Below are 12350 nucleotides of genomic sequence, written 5' to 3'. Positions count from 1 at the left end.
TCCTGGGTCTGAGCAGGTAACCAGTGAACCGGGTTGTTAGTCTTCAGCTGAGAGGTTAACTGGAGAAGTGCATGCGCTCGTAGCTCTTGGCTTAGCCTGGCACTTGCAGATTTCCCATGTGGCCAAAAGTACCCAGTTCTTGTGTGGGGAACAAGAAACCACAGCTGGAGACTTCTCTAGATTTTGGTTTAGGAAAATTTTCATGTTTTAGTGACAGTCATCATGATCCTGGGAGAAACCGGGTTATTGAGTATTTCCCTCACCCCTACCTCAGCCTCCTCCACAGTCAGGAAACAAGGTACTGAAATGAATCTGCGGCATAGACAGGTGATCAAAAGAGCTGAGGGTGTAGCTCAGTGGGGAGGCACTTGCCTAGCCTGTGTGCAGTCCAGGGTTGAGCCTCCAGTACTGAAAAAAAGGAGAAACCCCAGAAGTAGAGCTGTGTCTGAAGAGGTCCGAGTCTAGACCACAGTTAATGCTTTACGTCAACAGAGTATGGTCAGTGTGTCTCCTCCCACTCGTCTGGCCCAGTGTGATGGGTTAAGCTCGGCTAGTGTTCATGTGTGAGGGGTGCTCAGCCTCAGGTTTGGGTTAGGGACTGCAGGTCACCTGGGACATGGGGACTGAGCAGCACATTCCTGTTTGAGAGTTACATCCAAATAGACTACAGCTGTGTAGGCTGGAAACCCAAGCTCTCTAGCTATGCTTCCCCCCAACACCTGTTGTTTTGGCTCTCCATTTAATCTCAACCTATAATTATATTCTCCAGCAACCCACTACCCAGTCTTGTAAGCACAGTCTACCTCTGTCACTCATCTTGGCAACTTTTCCTCAAAGGAGCACCAGATCCATTCAAAATATCAGGATGACTTCCTTTCTTTATTTTCCTCTTTCCAAACTTTTTTCTTCCGAGTAATACTTTTTTTTTTTTTCTGACAATTTGCCGTGACGTCCAGGCTGGCTTTGAACTTGAGATCTTTCTGCCTCAGCCTTCCCACTAGAGGGGTGACAAGCGTATACTACTGTGCCTAGCTAACTTCTTTTTTGGCATCTTCAGTTCTATGTTCCCCCGTGTCCACCACTTCTTGCTCACTGCTTCCGTCCCCAGGAAACAAGGGGCCCCTTGACTGTAGCAGCCCCTTGGCTGGTTTTGCTTCTGCTGGTGGCCTGCAGAGTGAGTCGGGCAGAACCTGCATGAGGCAGCACGTGCTACTGCCCTGCTCTAAGCCCTCTGAGACTTCCCACCCAGTGCAGAGGAAAGCCAAGGTCTCCCGCTGACTTCGAGTCTGTGCTGGGATTCCCCTTGCCACAGACACCACGCTCTCTACAGCACTCCTTTGCTAAGGGCTTCTTCGCTACTTCTGGACCCGCACATCTCCTCCTCAAAGAAGTCCTTTCCTGAAGAGTCTGCTCTTTCCACTCTTCCCCCGACTGCCTGCCTCAGGGTCTTCTCAGCACGGACTCCTTGTGTGCATTTGTTTGCCCCTTCCTTCTTGACAGAGTTGGGATCTTGACTATCCCTCAAAGTCCCTTGAAGACCTAATTGCCAGTCTGTGGCACTGTTGGGAGGCAGTGGAACCTTTAAGATCTGGAGCCTAATAGAAGGCCTACTGGTCACTTGGGGCTGTGCTACTGAAGGAGATTTGGGGGCTCGGGCTCTGCCTCGTGTGTCCTTTGCTTCTTGACTAGCACAAGGTAAGCAATAGCCACCCTGTGATAGTTTGATTCCATAGGCTGAAAGCAACTGAGCAAAGCAACCATACAACCTCTGAGCCAAAAGAGACCCCCCTTCCTTACAAGTCTATTCTCTCATATGTATTTTGTCACTGCAAGAAAAGGCTGACATGCTTTCTCTGGAATGCCAGCTGCTTGAGAGCAGAGGCCATGCTCACTACAGTGGGCTCCTTCTAGAATGGTACACAGCTCATTCTAGGCATTCAACTTAAAAAAAAAAAACCTAAATGAAGAGCTTACTTAATGATCTTTGTTAAACAGGAGCACAAACCAAAGCAGGCACCGATGAGAAGGATGAAAAGGATGAATCTCCTTTCCCATGGCTCCGTGGCTCTTTCTTCTCAAGGGAGGGTGTCTATATGTCTATACAGGACATGAGACCATAGTTAGTGTGTTAACTGCCCCAAATGGGTTCCAGATGTGGCACAGATGTGTCAGAGAAGAGCACTAAGCCTTTTCCTCGGCACGCTTTGGAATCACCCACAGAAATCACTCATCTCGGATAATAGTACTGATAACAACTCAAAGAGGGGAATAGGAGCTCAGCCGGATTACCTTAAAGATGATTAAGGTAATCCTTTTTGTCTCTTTGAAAAGAGCTGTTAGGTGGCCAGAGTAAAAGCTTCCAGACAGAGTGCTCAGGTAGGCCAGGGGTCCCTTCCCCACAGAAAAGTACATCTGTGACAGGATTCTCAGCTCCCCACCCATGATCAGGACAACATGTTGGGCTCCTATGGAGAAAGCGATGGTACCCTATCCCCACCTGCAGGAATACCTGGTCTGGGTAGCCTTTATGGCTCAGAGCTCGTTCTGGTTCAGAGCCATGTTCACTGGATTGGTGGGAACACAGCTGGAACTCTGGAGGCTGGATGCCTGACTGGAAATCAGCATTCATTGTGACCGGGATGGGCAAAGGCTTTATTACGGGGTGGGGGTGGGGAGGCAGGACACCAGACACTCACTTTGGGTTGTGTTAAATACAGATATGGAATAAGCAGAAAATACGAAATAAACACAGGACTTAGCAAAGCCTGGGATAGTTCCTGGGAGGCACAGAGCAGGTCTATGTCATGGCCACACCAGCCCTACTAAGAAACGTTTCCTTCAGTCCCAACTGTGTGTCTGTCGTAGCTTCTAAAAAGCTACCTGGATTTACCAGTGTCTAGAGAGGGCTGCATTTAATTCAATGGCCATGCGGGGGGACGGTGTCTTGCACATGCAGTGAAGAGAATGGATAAGACAGCTTGGAGTCACGTTCACTACCAGGCTAAAAACCCTTCAAGGAGTCCCATTGCGCTAGGAATGAGCAATGCCTGGCCTTGACAAGGTGTGTCACGCCGCCGTCTGTCAGTCGGTGCTTTCTCAGTCCCTTCAACGTGTCATGCACTTTCTGTTCCCTTTGGGGTGTTCCCTCAGCTCTTGATGAGAGTCGTCATTGCTCTCTTGTTTTGCAGGAGCATCTCCAGGCTCCCTCTGAGTGCACCCTCCCCCCCTCCCCAGCGTTCTTCTAGACAATTCTAATTCCAACTGTGACTGAGCTGTCAATGGTGACAGCAGGGGGGCTACTCCGCTTTCCCGAGGGAGGCAGGCTTGGCGTTCCTCTTGCCCACTGGTGTGTTTCCTGGTAGCTGCTCAGCAGCTCCACCTAATTTGTGTGGGCCTAAGGCCAGGTTGCGTGCAACAGGCTGCGGGTGGGCGAACAATAGGTGACAGTGGGGATTGGAGCAGTTTGGAAAGACTGCTGGTCGAGTTTGGACTTGGGCTGGGCCCTACATGAAGGAAAGACTGGGGTGGGATGATAAGCACTCCAGTCAGAGAAACCATTTCAACACAGCTAGGGAGACAGCTTCTGTGTAACTGAGGGAAGCTATTTTCCCTCTCTGAGCCTTAATCTCCCTCCTGTAGAATGAGATCCCGAAAGGTGAAGAGCTGCAAATGACATGTAGGGCCAGGACATTGTTCTCCAGTTTCAGTATCTTATCTCTTGAGCCTGAACAGACAGCTTCAGTATCACGTCAGCTCAACTCTAGGCAGCCAGTACCAACTGACAGGGGATGGTGACTAAGAAGAGCCTGTGCATAAGGCTTGGCTTAGCTGGTGATCTTGGGAAGTCGGGCCTGACCCTGGTTCGGAGAGCACGTGACAGCTGGGGGGTAAGCGAGAGGTGTGGCCCCTGCTGATGGGGCAGCAAGCCCTACTGAAGCAGCATGCTCAACTCCACCAGATGCTGCCAGCAGAGAGGAATTACAGATGCTTCAGCCAGGAGTGGCAAATCACATCTTCAGGAGCTAGTGGACAATGAGCACGAGAGAAAGGATTGGAGGAGAAAAAAACACAGGGAGGACTGTGGCAAAAGTGGAGAAAGTGAGAGTGCTTGCCTCACTGGAAGATTTCCAGAGCCCACTCCCCCAACTCCTTTCTTTTCCTCATTGAAGCCAGTTTTTGGGCTGAAATGTCCTCCCACACAGCCAGATTGGCTCTCTGAGTCCTGCCAGTGTCATGGGAGAATCAAGATCCATCCTGGCAACTTTTCTTCAAAGGAGCACCACATCCATTCAAAAGGAATGTCTAAGGCTTCTGCATGTCACTATTCATTTATATCATGTTGCTTCTTGCTAGAGCTCGGGAAGCTGGGAACAGGATATGTGTATACCAGTGAAAGACAGGAGAGGATTGAGGCTTAGGTTTCCAAGAGATGTCAATCCCACCACAGGTGATTTCGGCAGGGAGAGGAGTGGTGCGTTTATACTGTTAGCAATCACCCATGTGTCTGTCTGCTTTTATTCTCTCATTGGTTTCAATTCTTTGGATTTTCAGAAACATGGTACTCTCCACTGGGAAAATTTGTGTCATGATTAAATAAATACACACACACACACACACACACACACACTTTCTTTCTCAGTATTAATCACCTTCTCCCATAATTAGTAGTTAAAATGTCAAAGGAGAAGGAATTAATTAAGAGAACTATCCAGTGAAGCAAGTCATGTGCTGCCAGGCTCTGGGGCTGATTATTAAGAGTTTCCTTAAATATTTGGAGCACTTTTGGGAGTCGGAATCCTCCCTTCTAATTGAAAGATCCTTAACTATATCCCCAATTCTGGCTGGTGGCCAGGGTTGCAGGCCCGGGTAAGGTAGAGGGTGGAAATCTTAGGAGGCGCTCTCTAACCTGGGCGAGGTGGCCACAGACGTTCAAAGAAGCCCCCACCTGAGGGCAGAAAGAGCTTCAACTTTTACAGAGCACTTCCTGGGAGATACTATGTAGCATCTCACAAGAACCCGGTAAGACAGCTGGTACTAACACCTCCATTCTACAGATGAGGAAATTGAGGCTCGGCTTGGCTGGGAGTTCCCCACGTCACATGGCGGGTAACTGAGGAAGAAAACATTGACTCTTAGGTGTAATTCTAAGCTTTGCTCTTTCATGGAATCCTGAAAATCTATTCTCAGCTCTGCTCTGGATCGCTTCCCACCCCAGTTTTGACAGCTAAGGCAAGAGCCTAGACCAGAGAACGAGGGGTGGAGCTGGGAGCACAGCGCCCCGCCCAGATCTGGTTTCAGCCAATGGTGACGTGGAACCCACAGCCTCTCGCCCAATCAACCAGCGCTCTTCCACCCCATCCTGTCTCCTCTGCTCCGCCCCTTCTCTTTCCCTTTGGCTCCACCGAGCTTGACCGAGCGGAAAGTCCCTTCTGCCGGCTCCGCGCTGCAGCTATTGGAGGAAGGTCTGTGACAGGAAGACCCAATCAGAGCGCTCGCTGGGACAGATCTCTAGCTGCGATTGGCTAGCGCGGCGTCTGCCCTCTCAGCCCCCGCTCCTCCTCCCCCCCCGGGCAGTTCGGAGGCGGGGCAGGTGGGGGCGGACCCAGGTAGCAGGTTCGGCTGCGCGGGGGCCGCGCGCCTGAGGTAAATACTGGGGCGGTGGGTGTGGGGCGCCGGGCCGGCCCGGGACGCCGGCTCTGAAGCTGGAGTGGGTCGCGGAGCGGAGGACGAGGCGGGTGAGTGCGCGCGGCCGAGCGGCCGAGCCTCGGTCCCCGGCGTTCTTGCCCTGCGTCGGGCGCCCCGAGCCGCGGAGGCGACCGTCGGGCCTCGGCGCCCGCCCGTTAGCTGCCCCGGGCCGCCGAGCTTCTGACGTCAGCCTCGCTGCCCACCTCCAGCCTCGCGGACGGCTCCCGAGTCGCGGGACTCCCGGGCGAGAGGGGTTTGGGTAGGGCGGCGTGGGACTCCGTCTTCCTCTTTGGCCCGCCGACGTTTGACAGATGGGGAAACTGAGGCCGGGACCCTGGCTGGCTCCCAACGGCTGCAGGAGGCACGGAGAGCCCCGGGTTGGGGGTGCCTCACGCCTGTGCTGTTTGGGGGAAGTTGGTGGCTCCGCTCCCGGAAGAGCAGCCTGGCCTGGCTAATGGCGTGTTCTGCTTTTTCTTTCAGTTTCCCTGGTCTAGGGCTCGGAGGGTGGTTCTGCACGGTCGTGTAGTTGGAAGGTGTGTCCTGTTGAGACAGGTACCCCTCTTCCTTTTATTGTCATGGTCAGCCTCCGAGGAGAATCGCAAAGTCGTGAATGATCACGGTCTTGAGTTCAGCTGGGTCAGCTGCCAGGTTATTCACGTCCTTGGCATCTCTTTCTGTTCCACCCCTTGGCATTTGCATGTTTTAGGGGTTTGTCATCTAGCCATCAAGCCTTGCAATCTCTCTTTTACCACCGTCCTCGCCATCGTCCGCTCTCTGATTTTCCCTGGAAAGTTGTCTCTGTAGGGGAGCATTCATTCATACCTTGCCTTTTTTTTTTTTTTTTTTTTTGAGTTGGGATTAATCAGGGAATCTTAAGAAGATTGTTCATTTTTGTAATCATTGGCTCCAGAGAAAAATGCAGGCATCAAGAGGGCGTGCATTGAAGCATTAGTCTCCTGCACACCCCCTCATACCTCAAGTAGGTTGAATGGCCCCAAGAATTTAGCCTGCTGCTCCCCACTGGGAAGTGGGTGGATTTGCACTAGAACAGTATTAAGAGAAAATGATTTGCTGGAAATTCTTGGTGAAGCTCATGTAATTTGAAGTTGACATTATCCAGAACATTCTCTAATGTTCTGCTGCAAAATTTAAGGTATTCTTTCAAAGGCAGCCTTTTGTTTTGGAGTGGTAACTTTTGAGATGAGCTAATAAGATCAGGAACTTGTTATGTAAAATAACATTATCAAACAGAAGATACTTAAACTGTGGTTAATTGATTTAAGGAAGTCTTTAATACATGAAGAAAGAGGGCAGGAATTATCCTGCTCATCAAACTAGTATTTTGTTCCTGGTTTGTATACTATGATCTTAACTTTCTCGGTTTACTTATTTTTTTAACATTCATAAGTGGTGTGAGACTCTAGGAAGCCAGTTTCAAGTGGCCCTCAAAATAGCTGGATTCCGTAATTGTGATATTTTTCCTTACTTATTTCTATGTATATGTGTAGTAGCATAGTATAAAATTGATTATGATTTTTTTTAATCCAGAGAATTAATGATACTTTAGGAAAAAGTCATGTTTTCTGTTTCTTGAATCTTTTTTTTTTCTTTTTCTTTTGTTTCTTGAATCTTATTTTTAATGTAGTAGAAACTTTTAGTCACTTAAATAGGACAAGGGAATAGCATTTTGGTTTTCACTGTTACCACCTAAGCTGATCAAGCTTTCTGATCTAGGCTCAGGAAAGACAAGGAGTGGGGAAGTCACGGTTTAGGGTATAGTGGCTAGGTTTAACTCACAGGACACAGTATTGTTCCTGTCCTCCAGATGTGACTGCAGATGTAAAAGCCAGACTTTATTGTTTTTTGAATCTTGTAAGTCCCACTTGTTTTAGGGACTGTATCCTTGTGTCACAAGTTATTCTGGTCTTGAAATCTCTGTATTTCTATGTGCTGTTTAAGTATGCACCAACTTGTTCTTTTAATGAGAGTTTTTCCCCCCCTTAAAATAGTCATTTTAACTGACTTGAAGCATTTGGAAAAAGATGTCTCTCTTTTTGTGAGTATCCAAGCCAGCCTGCTTGCCTCTTTACTGTTTGTGATTTGGGCAGTATTTAGTATTGTAATTTCTATGCTGATTTAGAAGACTTCCTGTGGTGTTTTAGAACAAGCAGGATGCCTCAGAAGATGCCAGAAGTCTTGAATTACACCTGCCTTTGTGAGGTTCTTAGGGATGGTACAGTCTGACCACTTGAGCATCAAGATGTCTTACAGTCTAGAAAAGTTAAACAGTTAACCATATTTATATAGCTAATGACCATTTGTACTGTAGGTTTTAGAGGTTGGTAATTGTAATCTTTAATATATGTTGTGGGACTTATGTTTTGATCATCTTTTTATTTCGTTCATTGGGAATTGGTTAACATTTGTTTTTTTTCAACCCTCAATTAGTTTAATGATTTTTAGCTTAATATAATGAAACCCTCCTTTACTCAGCATTCAGGCTGTCAACAAGCTCATAAACAGATAATGATTGCAGATCTGTGATTCTTTCCTATTGCCTGGTCTCTAGTGCCCTCAAAAGAAAGGCCTCTGGTCATTCTTGTTTGAAGATGAACAGTTTGAGGCTACACTGCTGTTTTTCAGCTCTTTGATACTCTTCTTTCAGTACTTCAGTAATTATAAAAATATACATGGTTACTGTCACCCATTCTGGCATGAGACAGTGTGTAGATGACTTGTTTATGATATACCCACCTTTACAGTGATTCCATTTGCCAAGTAACAAGAGGGCACACTTGGAAGTCTCTCCCTTCACACTGACCCCTCCTCTTCACCATGAACTTGCTGTGTTACAGCAGTCATGACCTGTCCTTTAAGCAGAATCAGAGTGGGTGGAAAGCAGTCATCACACCTTAAAGAGGTAAAGGCCAGTGTCTAATCCCAACTCAATCAGAATTTAAACCCCGATCTGGAAAGAACTCACAATGTGATTGATTTTTTTTTTTATATTTATTTATTTATTTATTTATTTATTTATTTATTTATTTATTTTTTTGTAGAGTCTTGAGGCAGTTTTTACTGCTTGGGCTTATAAGACTATTTAACTATTGTATAGATCTTAGTGGAATGAGAATGTTGCCCTTATATTCATTACTACAGTAGGAGGAAGGTTGTGTTAGTGCATTTTTGTTGTAGTTGCTAATATTTTGAGATGATAAATGGTCATTTGGTTTATTGTCAGGTGTGTGTCTAGAAAGAGACATAAAGTTCTCTGTTCAACTTTATTATTTGCAATAAAAGAAATTACTTTTAATGTGTTTCAAACCAATTTTAAAAATTATTTATTTATTCTAGGCATTTTGCCTGAACATATGTCTGTTTAGGGTGTCAGATTCTGGACTTACAGATTGTTGTGAGCTGTGATGTGGGTACTGGGGATGGAACCCAGGTCCTCTGGAAGAGTGGTTAGTTCTCTTAATTGATGAGCCATCTCTCTAACCCACTCAGTGATATTCTTAATATATTCCTTCTGAAATAGGGAAGGTCGTGCAGGTTTCTTATACTTGGATAATACCAAAAAAGTATTTTGTAATGTTTGCTTTGACAAATTTAGTTGTCTGTTGTGACCTGTCCTGTTACTGAGTATAAACCCAGGTTCACTTGTGCAACAAGTTTGCAGACATTCATCATTCTTTTAATTCACTTTAAAAATATGTTTGAAAAACTTCTATTTATTGCCATGAACTGTATTTTTTTTTAAAAAAACTGTAGACTACCTCTATTAAGGAGTTGCAAAAGGCAGATTTGTGATCAAATTTATTTAAAATATTATGTCCTGAAACATATACAGTGATCTGTTTTGTTTTGATAATGTTCTATTAACACTAATGTTTTTTATTTCAAATTGTGGCATTAGTTGTTAATTTAATGACAACAATTAACAAATTACAAAATTAACAATTAACAAAAAAATTAACAATTGTCAGAGAACCAATAGGCAGTTTCTAACTTACTATCTAAAGATATCCAGTTTTAGAAACTTAGAAATTAAAACAAAACAAAACAAAACAAAATAGGTATGAAATGTTTTTGTCCAAAAAGTTTGAAATGCATTTTAAGAGTTATTTAAACAATAACTTACTGCTTTGTCACTACCTGGGAGCAGTCTCAACACCACCTTTGTAATGAGGCCTCATGCACCTTATTCTTCATGACCCTCCTAGAAATTTGTCTGTTTCTCTTTATTTTGTTGCTTTGCTTTTTAAGACACACAAACATAGCTCACCATCTTACTTCTTAGAAGTGATCAGAAACAGTAAATTGGAAAGCAAGAAGGCTTTAAAAAGTGTCAAGTCAGAGGCAGATTGTAGGAATTCACAGAAAATGGTTGGTTGCAAGAAGGACATATAAGTACATATTGTGATTTATAGAAAATGGGCAAGAGAGCCAGAGGATAGGCTGGAAAGCTTTTTAGTAAAGTAATAAATAGCATTCTATGTTGAGACTCACTAAAAATAATTTATATTCCTAATAATAACTTAGTGATCGAGAAAAAAGTAATTTTCATGCTTGAAAAATGCTGACGTATTTATAGCGTTTTAGTAAAAAGCCCAAACACTTTATGTTGGTGCCTCAGTGGCATGGAGCCATATTAAGGGGTTGTATAGCTTCTTGGATGCCATTTTGAGGGATTTTTGTTTATGTGGGCTAAGATTGAGGTGTCCACAGGTGTATTATGTAAGTGGCAGATATAAATTGATTGTTTCTATTGAAGTAGACAGTGCCCTCAAGTGGAATTAAAGAGCACATTACAAAAGGAAGCAGGAAGAGAAGCTCATGCTGCCATTGCTTCATCCTCACTAAATGTACAGATGCTTTAAATTGTGGTGGTTTGGAAAAGTGCCTACCTTAGCCTGTCTTGGGTGACCCGAGCCTCTAATTTGGGCTTACAATGACTTGTGAAAATGTTACTGTGATGGAATACTTAATCACCTAACAGTGTTTTCTTTTCTCTTCTCTTCTTTTTAAAATAGTACAGGCTGATTTTATTTATTTTTTCTTTTTAAAAATTTTAATTTTATTTATATATTTATTACAATTTATTCACTTTTTATCCCAGCTGTGCCCCCCCCCCCTTCTCCTCCTATGCCCTTTCCATAGTCCCCTGACAGGGGAGGACCTCCTCCCATTCTCTCTGACCCTAGCTTATCAGGTCTCATCAAGGCTGGCTGCATCATCTTCCTCTGTGGCCTGGCAAGGCTGCACCCCCCAGGGGGAGGTGATCAAAGAACCAGCCACTGAGTTCACTACACTGTTTTCTAAGAGATATGTTACTCTGTGTGTGGAATAGCCAGGTTGCTTTATCATTGAGTCAATTAATACAGTTTGATGCTTTAGTTTTAAGTATCTTTGATTTGAATTCCAAGAATAAAGTGGGTTGATATTTATTAATTGCTGCCTTCAGTCACAGGGCTGGATCAGCATTCATTTTTACTTTTCATCCATCTCAAAGAAGGATGAAACAAATACTATATTTGGGAACCAAACAGCCACATTCTTATTGCAGAGATGTGTAGAAACTATTCTTTTTAGAAAGAAAAGTAATGAAGCCCTTAAATTGAAAGACTGTAATTGTGTTTTTAAAAAAAATTGTTTTTTGGGAGTTAGTCCCTATGCCATGGGTTTCTAAACTGGTTTATAGTACCTGACGTAGATTTCCTCTAGCAGAGCAGGCCTCAGATACCATTGAGCATGGTTGGCTGATCCCATCATAGTCGTGCTACTAGTGGGCATGTCTTGCCTGCTGATTTAGTATTAGAGTTCACTGGGTTCACAGCTGGGTGAGGCCACTGGCGTCCTACTCTGCCCAGAAGCCTACAGAGCACGCTTTAGTACTGTAAAAGCTAGTCATCAGGAGGAAATGTTCGTCCCAGCTCTAGTTTGGTTTCTCTATATCTTACAGCTAATGAATGTGATATCTTCAGCAATAGAGTCTTATCATCTACTTCTGGTGGACAACCAAGAAGACTGGCAAGAGTCTGTTTTGTCTTGGGGGCCTTTGGGACCTCCCTGACTGACAGGTCAAAAGGAGGTATCCTACATTCGACACTGGGATTTTTGTTTAATAATCATGGCTTCCAGAATCAGCATTATCTAGCCAAGCAGGATATCTCCGTTCTAACTGTTAAGTTTCTTTTAACTTTTATTTTTAAATTGGTCTACACAGTAGTAGATTTTGGACAGGCAAGATGGTGTAGCAGGTAAAAAGGCTTGCTGTCCAGCCTGATGACCTGAATTGATCCCTGGAGCCTGCATCGTGGATAGAGAGAACCAGTTCTTACGTGTTGTCCTTCTGCATCGTGGATAGAGAGAACCAGTTCTTACGTGTTGTCCTTGCACCTTTACATGTGAGCTATGGTATTCATGTGCAGCAAAAGTGGTTGATTTCGTGTTGCTCCTGATTTCAGTGGGATTGCTTCATGTCTTTCTCCACTTAACATGATGTTGGCTATGGGCTTGTCATATACAGCATTTGAAATTATATTGTTTTAAATCATCAGTTAAAGTAGGCTTTAAAATGAGGCTGTATAATTGTTTTAAATGAAAAACTGAAGCTGTAAAATAATCACTTGTATGTTCTTTCCTATTATACATAGTTAAAACTG

General features: G+C 44.6%; 1 protein-coding gene across 17 annotated transcripts in view; it reads left to right on the top strand.

Moving 5' to 3' along the window:
* Positions 1-5549: 5549 nt before the first annotated feature.
* The window catches only part of Cyld (CYLD lysine 63 deubiquitinase), a 55708-nt gene continuing 48907 nt past the window's right edge, over positions 5550-12350 (top strand). For 3 of the 17 annotated variants that reach the window (XM_060392258.1, XM_060392259.1, XM_060392257.1), the window contains exon 1: positions 5550-5643. The gene's annotated coding sequence lies outside the window, so the exon portion shown is untranslated. Of the gene's footprint in view, positions 5736-6185; positions 6238-6526; positions 11869-11888; positions 12093-12350 lie in introns of those variants that run through there. The other 14 variants (XM_060392260.1, XM_060392251.1, XM_060392253.1 and 11 more) reach the window with 13 other exon arrangements.

The sequence above is a fragment of the Meriones unguiculatus genome, chromosome 10, assembly GCF_030254825.1.
Source record: "Meriones unguiculatus strain TT.TT164.6M chromosome 10, Bangor_MerUng_6.1, whole genome shotgun sequence".
Classification (NCBI taxonomy): domain Eukaryota; kingdom Metazoa; phylum Chordata; class Mammalia; order Rodentia; family Muridae; genus Meriones; species Meriones unguiculatus.
Note: the sequence above shows the minus strand (reverse complement) of the source record. Positions and strands in the feature narration are given on the sequence as shown.